We start from the raw sequence: 22,739 nt of genomic DNA on the forward strand, positions 1-22,739 counted from the left end.
TTATAAGGAATTTCTATAAATGTAGGTTGATACCTTCTTTATAACTTGAAACAGTTATATACAATACTGACAGGGGAAGGTAACTACTAGTATGTGTCAGAGGCAAAACATGAATCTAGATCTAATTACATTTAAGGCAATTTTTCAATCCCTATGCAACATCTGAAAAATAAAGAAACAAAATTTGATTACAATAAATAAAATCTAAACACAATATATAAACAAAATCTGAATTTGTATATAGCTTGATTTGAAATATTATTTTAAATTGTACTATCATCAGAAATACAAAATTATTAACAATTCATACATTATATATATGTATGTATATAGTATGTGTGTGTTTGTATATGCACATGTGCAAGTGTGTGTGTGTGTGTGTGTGTGTGTGTAAAGAAAGAGAGAAAAAGAGAGAGACAAAGACAGCTAAATGACAGTAGAGAGAGTACCTAGCCTGGAGTTAGCAAGATTCATTTCCCTGAATTTAAATCTGACCTCAGATAATTAACACCTTTGTCACTTAACCCAATTTGCCTCAGTTACTTCATCTATAAGATGAAGGAAATGGCAAATTATCCAATATCTTTGTTAAATGGGACACAGAGAGTCAGATACTACTGAAAACAATTAAACCACTATAAATAAATGAATGTATATATAAACGCATATGTGATATCCACATACTTGTTTCTTTGCTATTTTACAGATGAGGAAACAGAGGCTCAATCAAACTGAAATTAGTCAGGTACACTGATATTATTAAGACAGAAGAACTAGATTTGGATCCAGATTTCATCCTATATCCAATCCCATTTCCAATTTTTCTCAAAAGGTAATCCATTAAACCTGCTTTTGTGCAAGCATTTACCCAGAAGAAGTGATTTAGAAGCAAATAGGACCATCATAACATTTATAAGAAAAGTTGCAGGACAACCTAAAACTATTAAGTATCTCAAAATGTTCAACTGAGTACATCTTCAATTATAGATTCTTGTTTGCTAGGATTCTGTGAGACGATTTAAGGCAGTTACTATTCTATATAAAGTTCTTTAAGGAAGAGCACTGCCAGGGAAAAAGTGACATGATCCTTAAATAAGAACTAAATACCTTAAGCTATCCACTCATTGCATGGTAGAAATGTCAGTTTTGAAGTCATTACCATTCTTGCAAACCATGAAAATATAAAAAATGCTGAGAAAAGTACTGACCTGTTTATGAGTTAAGAACATTAAAATAGAAAAGCCTTAAGCTACCGAAACAATTTCCACACAGTGCCTTTCCCTGACTAAAAAGATGAGGAAAATCACTAGTAAAAAAGAAAAATATCAGCTCAAGGTTATACCAAGTTCATAAACATGACACGGGATTGCTTTCAAACTTTGTAGCTGATAGGTACTCTAGATACTCCCTATCCTTCTCTGTAAAATAAATGAGCTATTAAAGACTCTGCCTGTTGCTGTAACCCTTAATCTTAATTAACTGCTAATGCAAGACAAATCACATTTTTAAGGTAAAGGGAGACCCTTCTTCTTCCACTCCATAGGATTTAAATTAAATTTAAAGTTTAGTCTTTTGAGAATTAAGAAGAGCGGACTTCATAAGGGAGATCTTTAAGCAAAGGTTCTATATTGTAGAGGAGATTATCTTTCAGGTAGAAATAAATTAGATGCAATTAAAATCTGTGTGACCTAAGACAAGTCACAATTTTCCTGGAACTTCGATTCCTCAAAAAAATGAGGGGGTTGGATTAAGTTGCCTCCAAGGCCTGTTTGATCTCTAAATCTGTACTCCTATAATCTCTTCCCACTCTAAGATTCCCATCTCTAAGATGAAGACTCATTTTCCTGAGTTTAAATCTAGCTTCAAATGCTTCCTAATTGTGGGCCCTGACCAAGTCACTTAACCTTGTTTATTTCAATTTCCTCATCTGTAAAAATGAGCTGGAGATAAAAATGGTAAACCACCCAGTATCTTTGCCAAGTAAACCCCAAATGGGATCATGAAGAATCAGACAAGACTGAACAATAATGAGGCAGAGAATGAAATGCCACCTTAAGGGAGAAGAACAATATTAATAACCTAGATAGCTGCTAAGATCATGCATATTGGCAGCCACCTTATTGTCAAATTGTTACTTTTGTTCCTCTTGATGGGCTGGGATTTGAGTCAACATAAAAGAGGAAATAACATGTTCTACATAAGTGAATTTTATAGATAAACAAACTTAACTATTGGATTTTATTTTTTTAAATAAATTTTGATTGTTCTTCAGTAGTTTTCAGTCACATTCAACTCTCTGTAACTCCATTTGAGGTTTTCTTGATAAAGATATTGGAGCCGTTTGCCATTCCTTCTCTAGCTCATTTTACAGTTGAGGAAACTAAGGCAAACAGGGTTAAGTGACCTGCCCAAGATCATAGAACTAGTAAGTGTCTGAGGCCAGATTTGAACTCAGGAACATGAAGTCCAGTATTCTATCCACTGCACCACATAACAAGATGAATCTTTCTGATTCTTGTTGGGTGTTTAATGCAAAAAGATAACAACAAATATACCTTTGTCCCAGTTCTTTCACTTACTAGTTATGTCATCTTAAGCAAGTTATTTAATCTCATTGGGGCTCAGTTTTTCATCAATGAGAAGGTTGGAATTTAGTGTTCTCTAAAGTTCCTTCAATCTATAAATATATTATTATCTTCTTCTTTAATGAGTGACCTAGTTGAGAGTTGTTGCAGTCTCTTTTTTACCACCACCACCATCACTCTCCAAAAAAAAAAAAAAAAAAAAAAGACACCCACTGACCAAATAAAAAAGAGGATTATTGTATAGGCCTTATTGTAGGATTCTAAACTGACCTTTTAAAAAGTAATTCATTAGGTAATGTGAACAAGCTGCTTCCATGAAGGAGCTGCTAAATTATACCAACAGTGATCTTGCACTTTTTATTCTGGAAGTTCAAGGAAAAAACAACTACTTCCTAAAGTAGCCACAAGTAAGTGAACAGAAGTAAGAGATAAGAATCTACATTTTGTGGGTTTAACAAATAAGACAGAAATGCCAGACCAAGTACACATTTTGAAACAGTCCAACTTGGAGGCATTTGTTAACTGCATAAGCCCATGTTGTTGGACTTTGGTTCTCAAGCCAAGTGTTGACAATTGACCAAGAATTACAATAGAAAAAATCTTGAATTTTTAACATTAAGTCTGAGGTTCATGAAACTATGAGACCATGACCCAAATTATATTTCAAAGACAAATATTAATGATTCTAATGGATTGTTCTTGGTTACCACAGGTCAGTGCTTCACTTTAATCAACATAGCACAAGGCAAAATAAAGAACTGGCAATTTCTTAGAGTATCTGACAGTGGCCAAACAACACTTTTTTTTTTCTTATCCTCAATAATCTAGATTTACCAGATAATTGCTACCTCGGCATTTTGTTTTTTTGTTTTTTGATATAGACTCAACAGTGATTTAACATGACCTACTTATGTATCAAATAAAGTTCAATGATTGATTGTCAAAAAGAAAAAACAAATCATAAGAAAAATTAAATTTTGCATGTTTTAAATATAATAAACCTATTCAGAGACAAAAGTAGGTCAAGATGAACAGACTATTGCCCAGGTTATCCAATTCAAAGGGTGCTGACAGGACTTAAATCTTTCAGGAACATAGAAAAAATATATCATAGCACCTAATTAGTAAGAGCAATAACTTTAAATGCATCTTGAATCAAAAAAAAAAAAATTTCTCCCATAGGGTGTCTTAGAGATTCTGTTTGTCTACCACAAAATAGTATTCAGTTTATCTTCAAATTTCAGTTGATCCCAGAACATTTTATGCTACTATCTTAAGGTGGGTAATGGACATCACTTTACACAAGCATAAAAATGGCTATTTATTACTCTGGATTTATTTTTCCAACCCATAATAACAGCCCATATAATATTTTAAGGGTTACAGAGTGCTTTTTTCATAATAGACCACTAAGATATTCATTGTGGTCCTTCAGTCATTTCATCTGTCCAATTCTTCATAACCTTATTTAGCATTCTCTTGGTAAAGATATTGGAATGTTTTGTCATTTCCTTCTCCAGTTCATTTTTCAGATGAGGAACTGAGGCAAATAGGGTTAAGTGACTTGCCCAGAATCACATGACTATTTAGTATCTAAAGCTAGATTTTAACTCAGGAAGATGAGTCTTCCTGACTCAAGCATAGGACTTTCTTCACTGTGCCACCCATCTGCCTTTTACAGAAAAGGGAATTAACTTAATGAGCATGTGACTTGACTCTGAGCACACAATTCTTAAATGATAATACTGAGAATTAAATCTTAAGTCTTTTGTTAGAGCTATTCCACACAGCCTTTCTTATAAGGCTCATAAGAAAACAGTGTAAAGAGGCCCGAAAAATAATCTCAACTAACAAAACACACAGGATTATAAAATTTTGGTTTTAGAAGGAATCTTCCAATAGGAGAGAATTGATGCAGAAAGGATATAGGTTTTGGAACCAAGAAGCTTTGATCCTAGTTCTTACTTTACTCATTGCTGTATGTGGGACCTGGATAAATTACTCAACCTGCTTAGTCCTCAGTTTCCTATCTACAAAATGACAGATTAGACCATATAATTGCTAATGTTTGTAGATTTAAAGCCGAACATGATCTCATAGGTCATCTATCTTCATCCCTCATCTAATAAAAGATAAGAAAACTAAGCCCAAAGAAGTTAGAGATCAACAATAAGAAATTCTCTGAAAAGTTGGGATTTGAATTGAGGTCCTTAACTACAAATATCCCATTCATATTTCCTCTACTTTTAGCTCTAGATCTACAACCTATCATGATATGTGTTCTCAATAATAATTAGTCCTACCCATACATAAAGAAGAATCCCTACTCCAACCTTTTTGATTTTTGATCAGTCATTCTCTGCTTGAAAATCCCAATAAAGTTGTCCAGAATAACCCCGAAAATTCTTGAACTTAGCTATCATGGTCCCTCAAGTCTTTTCTTCTCTATAATAAGCATCTTCAGTTCCTTCACTAGATCCTCATATGACATAGACTCCAAGGCCTTTTGTCATTCTGGTTCCCTAGATGGTTGCATATGTGAAGAGAAAAGCACATATAAAAAGATATAGAGATAGAAAGTACAAGATTTGTCAGTATGCAGAGAGATTATATTTTCCTTATTCCTAGAAGTTATGCCTCTCTCTGAATGCAACCCAGGATCACATTTGTGTTTTGACAGCCGTAATCACACTGCTAATTCATTTCAAGCTTATAGTTTATGGCAATCCTCAGAACTTTTTTTTGTTGTTGTTTGTTTGTTGTGGTTTGTTTTTGTTTTTATTCCTTTCTCTCTCTCTCTCTCTCTCTCTTTTTTTTTTAAGGAAAACTACTCTATTTCCTGTCTTTACTTGTGAACCTATTTTTAACCAAACTGCAAGGTTTTAATACTAGTCCAAATTAAATTTCATTTAATTTGATTAAGCTCAATATTCAAACCTGACAAGTTTTTGAGATAAGGGATGCATGGAGAAGGGGATTTTGTTGTTGTTGTTGTTTGGCCCCTAATTATCATCCAGTGTGTTAATGTACAAATTATCCCATCTGACTTCATTTTAAATTTGCTAAGGATGATTTACTTGTCTTCATTTGTGTAATTAATCAAAACTATTATAAATTAATAGTTTGAAATATGTTACTCTCTGTAGATTTGACTGGAACATGGATAAGAAGTGGTCTCTAATATTGTAAGATTTCATTAATATTATAGAATTTGGGGAAGTGAAAACTGAACTAGTGACTGCCTAAACAGGATGTCATTGCAAGGTGTCAATAGAGATTTACACAAAAAAGGAAATTTGACCTGGAAATAAGGTTTGATTCTTTATTTGGCAGTGCCCATTCCATTTACCACAAGTCACACCCTGTAATTCCACAATGATTAGTTCTAGTTTTGGGAGTTCTTACAGTAAAATCACACAACTGAAAGATACAAATTCCTTCATTCCTCAGGACCTAATCTGGGCTTTGGGGTTAGATTTTTTACTTGATATGGGTATTGCTAGCCTTTGCAATGGAAGAGAGATTACTTTGGACTAAGAAAGACCTGAATTCAAATGCTGACTTCCACATATATTAGCAATTCTTTAAAACTATAAATTACAGATGGGTACCATATGCACATTGGTGGGGGCAATTTCCACTGTGGAAAAAGTGTTTTCTCATATGAAATTCCCTGAAATGATAAAATCACCTGACCCTTTTCACACACACATACACACACACACACACACACACACACACACACACACACACATAAACTCACCTCATATTTTGACTGAATATACTGAGGGCTTTGGGGTGGTTGTGGAAGGATATTCGTGGAAGTGTTCTTATTTGTTTTTTTAATTAAACAGGAAAAAGAAGACAGGTGTATAAGACAAAACTAAAAATATTTTAGCTATCACTTAATGTAGGTTTAGTGCCCACTTGGAGCTAATAACCATTCTTTGAAAATTAAAGAATGTTAATTGTTGGGTCAGCTAGATGGCACAGTGGATAGAGCATAGGCCTTGAAGTCAGAAGGACCTGAGTTCAAATCCAGCCTCAGACACTTAACACTTCCTAGCTGTGTGACCCTGGGCAAGTCACTTAACCCCAATTGCTTCAAAAAGAAAGAATGTTAGTTGTTTTATCTTATCTCTTTGTACCTTGTAATTTTTGCTAAGGGATCAAAACTATCAAAGAAATTTCTCTGAGATCAAGGACTGTAGGATAGCATAAATTTGTATAATTTCTCTTGTCATTAGCCAATGCCACATCTAGATGATCACAATCAATGAAAATAGGACACAATAATCAGCTCAATCTGAATATTATGTAAAATTATCATTTTCCTTGACTAAGACCCAAAAAAGCACGTCATTTGATTTAGCTACTGTACCACCTTCACGTAAATCAACTACTCAACCAACAAGCCTTTGTTAAGATTATTATAATCAAGCATTTGTGCGAAGATAGGAAGGATACACTTGCTATGTACCAGGATCTGTGCTTTAAAAAAAACATTTATTATACATTTGCTCCTTACAACAAACCAGGAAGGTAAATGGTATTATTATCCCCACACACAAAATTGAGGCATGCAGAGTTAAATCACTTGCCTAGAGTTACATGGTTAGTAAGGGTCTGAGGACAGTTTTGAACTTAAGTCCTCCTCACTCCAGGACCAGGATTCTGTCCATTATACCAGCAAGCTAAGCCTAGAGATCCAAAAGCAAAAGTGAAATAGTCTCTGTTCTCAAAGAGTCTATACTCAAATGAGAATGCAAATGGAAGTCACATTCAACAGAACTCATCTTTCTTCTTATACTTACTCCTCCTAATTTCCCTATTTCTTTCAAAGGGAGTAGCATCCTTCTAATGAACCAGGTTTGCAAGATCTCAGCCATCCTTAATTTTTCATTTTCATTTCCCATCAAATCAGTTGTCAAGTATCATTGATTCCAAAATATTTCCCTCTCTCCACTCAAAACTTAACCACAGCAGTTCAGTCTTTAATCATCTCTTGACTGGACTATTTCCAATGCCTTCTGTTGATTTCCCTACACACCTTTTCACCTCTCTCTAATCTATCTTCTCCATACTTTAGAAATTGATTTTTCTGAAGTACACATCTGATTGTGTCACTTCTGTAATCTAGAAGTTTCAACAATTCCTTATAACCTCTAAGAGAAGATAATTTTAAATGCTTTAAATTGATATTTACAGGTATCACAATCTGGATCCAACTTTTCTTACCAGTCAAAACGATCCACTTACACAATATTTCATTCCCTATCTCTATACCAAGCTGTACACTACGCCTGGACTGGCTCTTCCTTCTCACTTCTGCTTCTTGGAATTTATAGTTTAAACTGAGTTTAGATGCCACCTTCTACAAAAGGCCAGCTCTGATACACTCACTTATTGATAATCTCTTCAAGAAGGTTTCATATATACTTAAGCTTATGATTTGTACTTTCCTGTCTTTGGTACAGGTTTTCCCCTAATGTCTCATCTTTGAGAGTAGATTACTTCATTTCTGTCTATATTTCCAGTTCCCATCAGAGTACTTTGTCAATATCTGATTTATTTAATAAACTATTGTTAAACTGTTGAATGGATTAGGCAATATTAGCATTTCATTTTGGAAGAAGGAGGGGTGCTTCATTTGACCCTACCCCATACATATTACTGACATGTAGAAAGGATTTTTTTTTTAATCAAGTCAGTAGCTACGTAGCTCTGATGTACCTTCTACAGAAATTGAGAATGTTCTACAAATGTTCTTTATGTAATAACAACACATATTTAGGATATTTTGCCCTAAAGTATTTCTAATTTGGGTTTTCTTTATTTCCTTTAGGAAAATATATCATCTTTGGATTTCATGGTTTGGCAAAATTACCCAGAAATTCTGACTAATCTAGGATAGAAAGGAAGGCATGTCTGGCTTCTAAGACCAAACTAAAAGTGTTTTCAATATATCTATAGCTGCAATATTGTATAAGAATGATTTAAGATGGTATTGACATGAAATGGAAAAAAAGATCTTCTCCAACTCCATTTATCTAATCATTAATATGCCTGGGTTTTGGGTAAGCAATGAAAATTTCTGTACCACAGGGAATGAGATCGTCTATCTGGACACTTGAAGGAATGGCTAAATACATTACATGGTTGCTTACATACAAGTAATTGAGATTTCATGTAACACATGACAAAAATTTGCAGGTCTGTTGATGAGAAAAATAAATTCCAAACACTGGTAACATCATATTTAGTCACAGCAGCAAAGAATGATAGTGCTTTGGGCTCTTCACTTTTTACTTGAGACTCATTCTATCTCATGATTCTATTAAAGTTTTTGAGGAGAAGATTTTGAAAGTTTTATATTTTTATTAGACAAAATAAAGTTATAAATATAAAAATAGCTGAGACACTGCCAATATGAAATCTTCTATCTTTGTATGTTGAGTAACTGAGATTTATCAGACAAATAAAATTATATTCCATTATCTTTATTTTTTTACTTCCATAAAGGGCCCAAATATGTTTCCAATCACTAAGAGGGTTCATAGAAATTCTACCTTTGTAAGTCCAATTAGGAAATTAGATTTTTTTAAAATTAAACCACAAAACAACAACAACAAAAGAAATCTGTTGAATAATACAATTTTTCTCCAAATGATTTTTCCATATTGGCTGCCAAAGCAAACACATGGTACATGTTAGTCAGCTGGGCCTACATCAATTCATCAGCTTCATGAACTGTGCTGATTTTGTTGCCAAACCTGTTATACTAAATCCCACTGTTTTTAAAACCTAACTCTAAACATCCTTCTAGGCTTGCAAAGAGTTCTAAGAGAAACTTAAATAGCCAATATTTCTAAAATTACTTTTCTTTTTTTTTAACCATTCCTTTAAAAAAAAAAAAACTCACCCCACCCAGAGTCTTTATTCAAAAGCTAAACAACCACTTGTCTGATATATTAAAGAAGGAATTCTTGTTCAAAAACAGGTTGGACTGAATGGGTCCTCTATGAGAACCTTCCAATTCTGACAACTTATAACTCAATGCTTTGGACAGTATTCCTCTTGGCTAGATCTAATCAGTCAGTGAACAACCATCTATCAAATTCCTTCTATTTACCAGTAACTATGTTGTGTGCCCAGGACACAAAGAAAGATAAAAAACTTCCTGCCCTCAAGGAGCTCACAGTCTCATGAAGAAGTCTTCATGTAAACAACTATATTAAAAACAAGATATATTAACAGATAATTTTGGAACAGTCCAAGAAAGGAGGCACTAAGATTAAGGAGTAGTAGGAAAGGCTTCTTGCAAAGATGGAACTTTAACTGAGACTTGAAGGAAGCAACGCCCAAAAAGTGAGATGACAAGGGAAAAAAGAGTTCCAACCATAGGGCACAAGGGAAACAAGGGAAATGCCTATGATTGGCAAATAAGAGTGCTTTGTTTGAATAACAGAAAAGAAAGAAAGGAGGTAATCATCAATAGATCAAAGGGTACATTAATTAAAATGAATTATCAAAACTGTTGATTTCCAATTCTTTGAACACATAACAAAAGATATAATTATATAGCATCTGTCATTTGGGAATAAATAAGTTATTTGTTTCATTTTTAATAAGATACTATTTAAATAGAGAAGCAGTATGTTATAATATATAACTTTCCTTGAAGTAAAAAGAAAAAAACCCTAAGATTAGATCCCACCTGACATTTATAATAATAATTAATATTTATATAGCTCTTAAAGGTCTGCAGAGCCTTTTAATACATTCTTTTATTTTATCCTCCCAATAATGATGCTGTGAGACAGGTACTATTTTTCTTTCTATTGAAAGATGAGAAATTTGAGTCTGAAAAAATTTATATAATTTTTCCAGAGTCACAAAACTAGTAAACATTTGGATTTGACCTCTGGTCTTCTTAATTGTAGGCCTTCACTCTATATACCAGATCACTTAACTGCCTACTTAGTACATTGTGGCCATAAGTATTTTTTTTATCTTTTTAAATTTAGGGTGTCTCTCTAAGTCTTATCTAATAATAAATAAAAAGTGAGAAATTCAGATCTTTTGATAATTAAGATATTCAATCATGGCTAGATTTATGGATCAACTTTCTTAAGCCATACATACTGATAGGCTAGATCCTCAAAGTTTTGCTAGTTATATCTTCTTTTATAATTCTAGAGGTAAATTTGAGTCATTGGTTCAGTCTTCTATTCAATGTGCATCTCCCCTACACCCACCCCAACCAACATCTACCACCTAATATATCTTTAGTACTAATATCATGATTAGGACAACATGATCATTTTGTCAGTTGTTTTTCCTCTTTGTCAATTAATTAATTTATATTAGTTTTTGAAGAGATATTTACTGAAAAGGTATAGCAAAAGCCAAGTTCAAAAAACATTCCCTTAAGCTAGGGCACATTTTTCATTTTACCATAAGTCCCTAGATAGATTGGGCTCAAACATTAAATTAACTACAAAAACCATCCCAAACACACAAAAAAAAATTCCACCATCCTATTCACTCCATGTTGAAATAGTCAAATTGATTATGTGTCTTTCTTATTCATTCTATTTACAGTTAATTGATTTTTTTCCTGTAACTGCCTGTCATGATTCTTTGTCTCTGAACTTAGTCCAGAAATTCAGCTGTCCTATGAGTTAAGTTTAATTTGTTAATCACCGTTCTGTTCTTGTATCAAGAAAATATGTTACCCTTGAAAGAGGCAGATGGATACTAGGGAGTGTGGCATAGTATCTTTTACATCACCAAGCTATTCTTCAAGGATGCCTGATTTGTTATCCAAAGAAGTCTGGCTTGCTGTCTCTGAACTTACAGATGCAACTGTACTCAAACAATGACTATCTCTTAGTCACAAGAGGAAAGAAGTGGGTTGTGGCTAGCCCTTATTCCCAATTTCTATCCAATCATATTTTCTTCCAACTGTGATGTTACTTTCCTATTTTCTAAAATTCCTGAATCTATAAAAGGGTTTCCCCTTCATTCAGAGCCTTAGCTCTGCTAGGAAAGCTGAGATCCTATTTACTGATAAATTCATGCTTTACTAATAAATGGATCATGCTTGGAACTTTGTGCCTAAGTCTATCTTAATTTTAACTGTTAGAGTGTCCATAATAGCTGATAAGTTGCTTCCTTACTTTTGAGTCAGCAATATTTCAGCTGCAAAGTTACCCCATTACTGAGCTAGATCATATAAGTCATTTCTCAGGACACGTTCTTCCCCAGAATAGGTCATAGACCTTGTTTGTCTTTTCTGATCTTTTAAGCTCACAAGATAGCAGTCTAATCTGTTCTGTCTTGATATTCATTCACTAAAGCTCTGGAAAAGACAAATACAGACCAAGAAATGTACCATATGTTCATGTCTATAAGTTGACTCAGGTAAAGAGAACAGAACAGATCAAGCTTCTTCCCTTAATCTTAAGTTTACAGAAGTACTACTATCAATATCACCAAGAAAAGACAATTTAACTAGTTTGCATCTTTTTTATGTAAACTCATTTCTGGCACAGTAGCCCATTAAAAGATTCTTCTTTACCATTATCTAAGCATCTTCTGCTTTACAAGCAGGGCCTCTCTATTATATATTATTATATACATCCAGAAGCAGGATTGCCATCTTCCTCTTCCTCTTCCCCAAACCATCACTAGGCTGGCAGTAAAGGCATAGAGCCCTGCCCATTCCCTAAGGGTTCAACATCCACTAGTCAGTCTTCCTGTTTCACAAGAAAGTAATAGGACATAGGAATTTAGAGATAAGTTGTAAAGTCAGAGATCAACATTTTTCTTTGTCAGCTACAACAAAACAAGAGTTGCTATAATGCATTTAGTCACTTCTCTTGATAATCCTCAAACACACACACACACACACACACACACACACACACACACACACACACACATATTTAGTAGATATTTTATATTTGTTGTTTTTGTTCTTTTCAAATATTAAAACTATCTCTGTGTTCCCATGTGATATCTGAGAATAGGGGAAGGGTATCAATTTGATAGCCATAATCTTTTTTATCAAAATTTAAAGATCAACTAATTATTTGGAATAATAGGCAAAGAAGTCCTACCAAACTCCTTTCATGAAACAAATATGGGCTGATGCCTAAACCAGGAAGAGTAAAAATATATATTGTATGAGTGTATGTATGTATATTAAATAGTGGCTTTCTCTAGTATGGGGTGGGGAGGGAAAGAGAGAGACAATTCAGAACTTAAAATGTAAACAAAAAATTAAATTTTAAAATAAGAAATCAATAATCTTTCCACACATTGGCAATAGATAAATATACATATTATATGTATATATCTCTCTATATATGATCACAAGTATAAATGTGTGTGTATTTATACGTATTGGTTGTTTGATCATTTCATTCATAGCTGACTCTTCTTGACCACATTTGGGGTTTTCTTGGCAGAGACATGTTATTTAGTTTTTTTGTTTGTTTTTTGCTGAGGCAATTAGGATTACGTGACTTGGCCAAGGTCACACACCTAAGAAGTGTTACGTGTCTGAGATCAAATTTGAACTCAGGGCCTCCTGACTTCAGGGCTATTGCTCTATCCACTGCACCACCTAGCTGCCTCTTATTTAGTTTTTTAGTTGTTTACAACTCTTCATGACTCATCTTTGGGTTTTCTTGGCAAAGATACTGGAAGGGTTTGCCAGTTCTTTCTCCAGTTCATTTTATAGACGAAGAAACTGAGGTAAACAGGGTTAAGTGACTTGTCCACAGTCACATAGCTAGTAAGTGTCTGAGGCCAGATTTAAACTCATGAAAATGAGTCTTCCTGACTATAGTCCCAACACTGATATATGATAGTGCCACAACTGTTCCTACATCTAATTCTACTACTGACCAGCACAGGAGTTTTGACTTGCTCTATTTTCAATCTGGGGCATTTCTTCCTCCCTGGGCAACTTTCATCTCCACCACCACCTTCAGAAGTTCAATAGAATATAAATAAGCACCCAAACAGCTTAGTCTATTAAAACTCAGATATCATAAATTCAAATAATCCACCAGTCTCAGCCTTCCAGGTAATAGAGATTACAAGCATGCTCTATCATACCCAGTGCCATAATGTTACCAAATTTTCACAGTTATCACCACTAACACTACCAGTGAAAATCCATTGTTCATATATCAGCCATTGATTCAAATAATGAAATTTCAACCTAGCGTCTACCTGTGAAATCATATATAATACATACTAAGCTACTAAACTTTTAAAATGGTATACTGAGATCTTGCCTAGAAAATTAACTCCCAGGTCCCTGTGATATTCATTAAGCCTAAATTGAGAAAGATGTCTGTCTAGGGTTTGGCTTCATGTATCAGCTTCTTCAAAGAAGCCATAGATTATATAGATTAATTCACAGCTAAAGCATTTAGTAAAATCTCAATCGCCAAAAACATTTATTACTAAAATTTTCCATCAAAGTGTACTTTCAGAATTCAGAAAAAAGGTTTTTTTCTTTTAACTTATGTTTAACTAATAAGGTTTCAGGGAAAGAAGGAAAAAAAGAAGTGATAAAAAGGCTCTGTACAGAAATAGTCTCCTCATTCCTGCTGTTTACCTTTAAATAATTTGTTTTGTTGTGGATTATTATTTTTAAATACGGCTTCCAAGTATATCCTCCCACTCCCATCTATTATTATTGTATGTATTTAGAAACCCATTTTCTTTTGGAAGTCTTTAACTATTAATTTATTATAATCTATATTTGAAAGATTATTATATATTCACCCAGAGAGAGGACTGTGGGAACTGAGTATAAATCACAACATAGCATTTTCATTCTTTCTGTTATCATTTACTCGCATTTTGTTTTCTTTCTCAGTTTTTTTTTCCTTCTTGATCCAATTTTTCTTGTGTATAAAGATAACTGGATATAATATTTAACATGTATTAAACTATCTGCCATCTAGGGGAGGGGTGGGGGGAAGGAAGGGATAATTTTGGAACAGATGGTTTTGCAAGGATCGATGTTGAAAAATTACCCGTCCATATGTTTTGTAAATAAAAAGCTTTTAAAAATAAATAAAAAAGAAAGATTATTATATGGAGGAAAAACTAGACATGTTCTATTTGGTTCCAGAGTGGAGATCAACTTAGGAGCAATAGGTAGAAATTAAAGAGTAGTAAATTAAAAAAAAAAAAAAAAGAGAGATAGAGTACAGGATCTGGAGTCAAGAAGAACTAAATTCAAATCTAACCTCACATCCTGCCTAGCCCTGGACAAGTCATTTTACCTCTGACAAAGTGGATCCACTGGATCCACTAGGGAAGATCTCTGCCAAGAAAAGGCCAAATGGGGACAACAAGGGCTGGACAAGGCTATCACAACTGAGCAACAACCAGAGAGAAGTTTTCCTGATGCCAGGACCAGCCTTCTAGCCACTGTGCCACCCAAAATGCCCTTATTAATATGCCTATTAGCAACCTTTGTGTTATATATGTTTATTTTAATATGTGCCTATTAACAAATAAATAAATAAATAGAGATATAGTGACTAAAAAAAAAAAAAAAAAGAGTAGTCAATTGAAGATTGATACCAGGGAAAACCCAACTTGAGTAATACCAAAGTAGAATGGGTTGGGCTCCCTCTGGAGGTAATTGGATACCTTTATTGGATATTTTCAGTTGCATAATGGCTTATTGGTTTTATAGTAGTGGGGATTCTTCTAAGGTTGAGTTACATTTGGTAATCAATGAGTCCTACTCTTAAATTGTGTAGCATTGACAGTATATAGGCAATTATGAGACACAACATGAGAAAGTGTGTAAAAAGCACTTAGCAAACTTTAACACATTATAAAAAGGTCAAGCATTTTAATGGAATAACCCAATTTGACTATCTAATGGTTAACTGACCAAAGTGATTAATGACTTACTCCTACTTCTTTTTGCCTATTTAATTTTTAAAATTTTACTTTTTATTTATTTTACTTTAATTATGGTGTACCTTCCAAGGACACTTACTATTTTTGCTTTATTTGTATCCCCAATGTTTACAAATCCTACTCAAAGAAAAATCACAGACTGACATATAGCATGGTCTTAATAAACATTTATTGACAGACCAGCAACACCCTCTAGTCAGTCAGGAATATGTAGAATTAGGGGATTAAAAGGTGGATTACTCTATGAGAACCTAGCAGAATTTAGCACTTTGATTCAATGGAGAAGAGCACTATAACCACCAAGATGATTGTGAGACAAGCTTAGCTGCTGATTCTTTCTGGTGAATAGGATCACTTAATAATAAATAGCACCACCTGGTGGTTAAGAATACTTCTATGGTTCTGATCCCATCGTTATTAGTAGATATGCTCAATATTGGTACAATACAAGGGGTTGTAACTCCCCCATGCATTTTAATTCTATGTGATTCTCATCTATGGCTTTCTACAGATACTCTGGAAAGCTTATAAAGAATGTATCTTTGTATCTGGACTCAGACACTTAACACTTTGTAGTTGTGTGACCCAGAGCAAGCCATTTAATGCCAATTGCCTCAGCAAAAAAAAAAAAAAAAAAAAAAGTATTTAAGGGTTTTTATTCTTCTAATGCTCATATTGACCTGTTATTCCTCTTTGATAAGCCCAATTCCTTTTCTAATAATTGATGTCTTCAATCATATTTTCTATTCTAATTCTTTTTCTTCTTTTTTAAATTCAATTTTTAAAATGTTCGTATAGGTGTTATCTTTCCTTTCTCCTCGCCCAAAAAGTAAAACAAAACCAATTACAAATATATATTCTCTGTCTAGATGTTGATAGCTTCTTTCATCCTGAGTTTTTTGGAATTGTAGTTAGTGAGGGATGAATACAGTTCCTAAGTCACAGATTTTTGTCTTTACAATAATGTTGCTATTGAATAAATTGTTCTCTTAATTCTGCTTAGGTCATTTTGCATCAGTTCATGTATGGTTTTCCAGAATTCTCTGAAATCATCTTCTTAATCACTTCTAACAGTATAATAGTATTCTACCATATATTCATATATTATAATTTGCTTATTCAGCGACAATTGATGAATATTTCCTAAGTTTTCAATTCTTTACCACCAAAAAAGGGATGCTATAAATATTTTTGTATATATGGAGCATTTTACTCTTTCTTTTTTCTCCTTAGAGTATAGGCATAATAGTAATATTCCTGGTGTTTAATGCACAGTTCAATAGACTTGGGAACAATCTATGACACTTCTTAAATGCAAACCATCATTTCACTCTATTAGTATAAACCTTGCCAAGGAACAGTTGCTTCTATACCACAAGGAGCCATTTGCATAGTATTATTATGGAGGCAAGATATGAAATCAATTATAAGTTAAATTAAAATAATCCCTTGACATCAGAAGAGCTTCCTAATCATGAATAATATGCTGGTAATATAAGATCCTTTATAAATAGAATTATGTCTATTAAAGGGCATACACAGATTATTGTGATGGTAGAAAGAGAGATGTGCTGGAGCCATATCAAAGTGACTCACAAAAGCCAACTGTTCAGTTTTTTTCACAGCAAATATTTCAAAAATTGGCAAATACTACAAATCAGAACTTGATGTTTTGTTGATTGTCTAGATTTAAGAAAGTGATAGAGAAAATGTTAATGATGCCTATTAAATTTTAAAATATGCCACAGATACATCATTTTTCTTTTCTTCTTTCTTTTCTTTATTTTTTCTTTTTGTCTTTCTTTTCTTTAGATAGAGCGTCAAACATTTGCCAGCATTACTCTTGGTAGAAGGCTCTATTTCAGAATTCTTTTAAATTTAGTAATAGATTTGGTAAACATGATGTTTTTTAAAAATCCATAATCTTTTTGTGATGCATTCCAATATAGGACTTAAAAGGTATTGAATTATTTGCATTAGTAGGATGAGTTATTGGTGGAATGAAGATTGTGGCACTGGGTCTCTTTATTCTTTCACTCTCATTTCACTATATAAACAATCTACCTGCTTATAACTTGGATGCAAGTCTTTTATGTTATCTCTGAAGCACTTTTTAGTGTGTAAATCATATGTTAATCCCTAATTACCACTCATCCTGTTTCCATTATTGTTTGGATTACTCTCAATTTTTATTTTTCAAAGACTATGGTGTTCTATTATCTCTATTAAAAACTCTAGCCATCTTTTCCATTTTGCACCTAATTCTTATAATTCAAACTTCATCTGTTAATGTTCTTCAGATATTTTCATTTGGTTAGGCCTTTCTGCAGATGCATTTATATCTCACTGTTTTCTACTATTTTGTGAGTTATTACTGTTTATATTTTTGTTCCATACTCCTCTGTTATATTTTGAAAATAAATATAGTAGTTAATACCAATTTTACTCACTGCTGTCATGTCTCTGACTTTGGCAAAGAGTCTGATTGATGAGATAGTCACAATTCTTTTAACCTGTTACATGTTATCATGTTACACGTTATGATAACAGCTTTATATAAACTGAATAAACATGCTTTATCCATTTTCTATTTAATAGCACGGTTAAGTAATCAAGGGGTCAACTGCTATAGTAATAGAGTTTTCTTGGATTTATATTTCATTCTAATTAAAAGTAAATATTTGCCTCTGCCATAGGTAACCAATCCAAATGCACACAATTGGATCCAGAAATGACAACTGAAGATAACAGATTAGAGGCAGCACCTCAACATCTAATTTTTTCAACATCCCTCTCTAAACAAATTTTTTAAAATACACCTTAAATCAGATATTGGAGGAGCAGAGCCAAAAATAAAAAAAATAAAAATAAAGTTCAAGGTGAGGCATTTTTCCAGTCTTAGAAAACATAGGAGTGCACAGGAGAGATCTTTGACACCAGGGAAGAGTCCAATCTGAAGTGGACACATATGGAAGCAGAAACCGTGGCTACAGCAACAGCAACAATATCTTTAGGACCAAGATCAGAAGCAAATTAATTGACAGCAGAATATTATTACCTGGCAAGATCTTTGGATAAGGGAAGGATTTGTGACCAAACAGGAGATAAAGATAATTACAGAATATAAAATAGATAATTTTGATTACATTAAATTAAAAAGGGGTTGCACATGTAAAACCAATGCAACCAAACTTAAATATAAAGAAGAAAACGGGAGGGGGATTAAACTTTTCTCTGATAAAGGCTTCATTTTTTTTCAAATATATAAGGAACTTAGTTAAATTTAAAAGAATGCGAATCATTTCCCAATTGAGAAATGGTCAAAGGATATAAACAATTTTCAGAAAAAGAAATCAAAACTATCTATAGTCATATGAAAAAATATCATTATTGTCAAGAGAAATACAAATAAAAAACAGATACCACCTCACACCTATCAGGTTGGCTAATGTGACAGAAAAGAAAAATGACAAATGTTGGAGATGTGGGAAAATTGAGATATTAATGTAGTATTGGTAGCGTTGGGAACTGTTCCAATTATTACAAAGAGCTACCTAGAATTATACTATAAAATTGTGCATACCCTTTGACCCAGCAATAGCACTACTAGGTCTATATCCCAGAGATCAAAAAAAAAAAAAAAAAAAGAAAGAAAGAAAGAAAGAAAGAAAAGAAAAAGGATCTATATATTAAAAAAAAATTAAAGCAGCTCTTTTTGTGATGTCAAAAAACTGAACGATGAGGGGATGCTCATCAACTGAAGAATGCCTAACAAGTTTTGTAATTTATAATTGTTATGGAATGTTGTTTTATCATTTGGTAATGTCCAAATCTTCTATACTTAACTATCTCTGAAATCTGTCTAAGATCTTAATTCATTGCATTCATGATAGTATCTATCAGTCTTATCCTCTGCCAACCTCTTCTTTTGTCTTCAATCTGTCCCAACATTGAGGTCTATTTCTCAAAGTACTTAACGTTTAGCTTCAGTATTTGACCTTCCACTGAATAAATAGCTTGAATTAATTTCTTTAAATATTGACTGATTTGATCTCCTTACTGTTCCAAGGACTCTCAAAAGTCTTTTTCCCCACAATTTAAAAGATTATTTTAATGTAAATAATATGTAAATAATGATGCTCAATTTTCCTTATAGTCCAATCTTACAGTTTTGACTATGTGGACCTTTGTCAACAAGGGGATGTCTCTGCTTATTAGTATATTGTCCAAATTTGTGACAGCTTTATGTCCAAGGAAAACTTGCCTATTATTCCAATTATCTTTTTCCTACTTTAGCAGTCCAATATAGAGTGATAAATGTAACTTCTTTTATATTGTTATTTACAAAAGATATTATAGATCTGATCAACTTTGGCATCCAGCCTCAGTAGTGCTTGGATTACTGTGATTTTGAATCTTTTGACTTGGAAAATTGTACTACAGTATTGCTTTTCTCACCATTTTATTGCCTATCAGGCAATAAAATAAATTCTAAGGATACAATACCATATGTAATGATCACTTGAATTAATATCTATTTCCATTTATTAAAATTCACTGACACTCAAGATTCAAATGTTTAATCGTTCCATCTCCTCTTTGACCACATCCAGTTTGTGGTCATAGATCTTACATTCTAGATTCCAATGCAATGTTAATTTTTTTTCTCTTTTTTATATTAAGGCTTTTTATTTTCATAGTAATTTTCAACATTCACTCTTGCAACACCTTGTGTTCCAAATTTTTCTTTCCCTTTCTTTCCCCCACTCCTTCCTTAGACCGCAAGTAATCCAATACATGTTAAATATGAGCAGTTCTTCTATACATGCAATATTAATTCTTAAAACAATTTTCCATTTGACACCAGATATATCCACAGCTAAACTTCCTTTTGGCCATGGCCCAGTCACTTCATTAGTATTAGATCTACTTGTAGTTGTCTTCTGCTCTTCCCCAGTAACATTCTGGACACCTTCCAATCTGAGGTGTTAATCTTCCAGTCATAACTTTATTATTTTAATACTGTCCTTGAGGTTTTCTTGGCAAAGATACTAAAACTGTCATTTCCTTCTCCAGTGGATCACCTTGTGTCAGAACTCTCCATTATGACCTGTCCATCTTGGGTAACCCTGAATAATATAGTTCATAGTTTCATTGAGTTACACAAGTTTCTCCATTATGTCAAGGCAGCAAATCCAGGAGGTATAGCATTATTGTGCTATTTTTTTAAAATGACAAGTCCGATGCTTTCAGAAAAAAAAAAAATTGAGAAGACTTAAGTGAACTGATACAAAATGAAGTGGGCAGAACCAGAACAATGTACACAGTAACAACAATGTTGTATAATGATAAATTGTGAATGACAGCTATTTTTAATAAAATGATCCAAGATAACTCTGAAATACATATGATTAAAAATGCTCTCTCTCTCTAAGGAAAGAACTGATAGAATCCAAATGCAGAGCAAAGTATGTGTGATTGTTGTATTTATTGTTGTTTATTTTCTTAGGGGTTTTTGTTGTTTGTATTTTCTTCTGCAATGTGGCTAATATGGGAAAATGTTTTACATGATTGCACATGCATGATCTACATGAAATTGCTTTTCTTTTTCAAGAAAAAGTCAAGAAAAGAAGAGAGGAAGAGAATTTGGAACTCAAAATTTTAAAAAAGACATGTTAAAATTTTGTTTTATGTGTTGTTGGAAAAAAATAAAACATTAAAACAGAAAGCTAATAAGATGGACTCATTGCTAGTAATGAGTACAGCTGTCATTGTTTGCAACTCTATAGCCCATACACAATTCTGAGTCACAGGTTCAAGCCAGAGAGGAGCACTTCTAAATGCTCAAATTGACAGTGAATGCCCAGCTAAGTCATGTCTTTTAAAAAAGATTTGTTTTAAATATTTTTTCTTTTTAGATTTTGAACTTTAAATAATCTCCCTTCATCTCACTCCCTCATCCACTTAGAAGGCAAGCAATTATTATTTGTGCAAAATAATGCAAAATATATTTCTATAGTAGCTACATTGCAAAAGAAAGAAAAAATAGTCAAAATGAAACTAACTCTGGTGACTGTTCCAGGGCCAAAAGGAGTGCTGATGTTTGTGGCTGCAAGGGAGCAAGGATCCCTCTTGGGTAAAGATTAGAACAGAGACCAGGAGAGAATGATTATACCTCCTTAGAGATCAAATCACATTAGAAACACTGAGAATTTACAGAGCCCCAGAACTAACTCTTAAAACAGCAGCATGAAAAAGCCCAAAGATTGGGACAATGTTTCCCTACTCTTAGATGGATAAAGCCCAACTTTAATATAAAGTTCAAAATGAGGAAATAAAATGAGAAAATGAGTAAACAGTAAAACAATAAATTGACCATAAAAAGCTCTCATGGTGCAAGTTTCTCTGATAAAAGCCATACTTCCCAAATTTAGAGAATTGAGTCAAATTTATAAAAATAAGAGCCATTCCCCAGTTTGATAGTAAAAATACATTAATAAACAGTTTTCATAAAAAGAAATCAAAACTATTCATAGTCACATGAAAAATATTCTACATCAAACAGAGGATGACAGAAAATTAGTAAACTAATGAAGTATAGAAAACCACTCCAACTCTTGGACTTGGCTACTATAATCAATAGAGTGATAGAAAATGATTCCAAAAGACTCATGAAAAAATGCTATCCATCTCCAGAGAGAGAAGTGATAAACTCTAATTTTAAAAATTGAACTATATTTCTTATCTTATTTTTTCTTTCTTTTGTAATGTAGCTACTATAGAAATATATTTTGCATTATTTTGCACAAATAATAATTGCTTGCCTTCTCAGTAGATGAGGGAGTGAGATGAAGGGAGATTATTTGAAGTTCAAAATTTAAAAAGAAAAATATTTAAAACAAATAGTTTTTAAAAGACATGACTTAGCTGGGCATTCACTGTCAATTTCATTTTTTATGATGCTGTATGCTATTTTTTATTGCCTACTGATTTTTAATAATAAGAATAGCTAAAATTTAATAAAACATTTTAAGGTTTGCAAAACACCTTACATGCATTATCTCATTTGATCTGATTTAATGATAGGTGGTATAAATATCCCCACACTAAAAATGAAGAATGTGAGTTTCAATATGATATACTACATATATGTATATGTATTCACCTATAAAATACAATGCATGTATT

General features: G+C 33.0%; 1 long non-coding RNA gene across 1 annotated transcript; it reads left to right on the forward strand.

The window, feature by feature from the left end:
* Positions 1 to 353: 353 nt before the first annotated feature.
* LOC127562161 (uncharacterized) lies at positions 354 to 21,300 on the forward strand. Its single transcript, XR_007953623.1, has 2 exons — positions 354 to 832; positions 18,248 to 21,300. It is a non-coding gene; the product is annotated as an uncharacterized LOC127562161 (long non-coding RNA).
* The last annotated feature ends 1,439 nt before the right edge of the window (positions 21,301 to 22,739 follow it).

This window comes from Antechinus flavipes, chromosome 4, assembly GCF_016432865.1.
Source record: "Antechinus flavipes isolate AdamAnt ecotype Samford, QLD, Australia chromosome 4, AdamAnt_v2, whole genome shotgun sequence".
Taxonomy (NCBI): domain Eukaryota; kingdom Metazoa; phylum Chordata; class Mammalia; order Dasyuromorphia; family Dasyuridae; genus Antechinus; species Antechinus flavipes.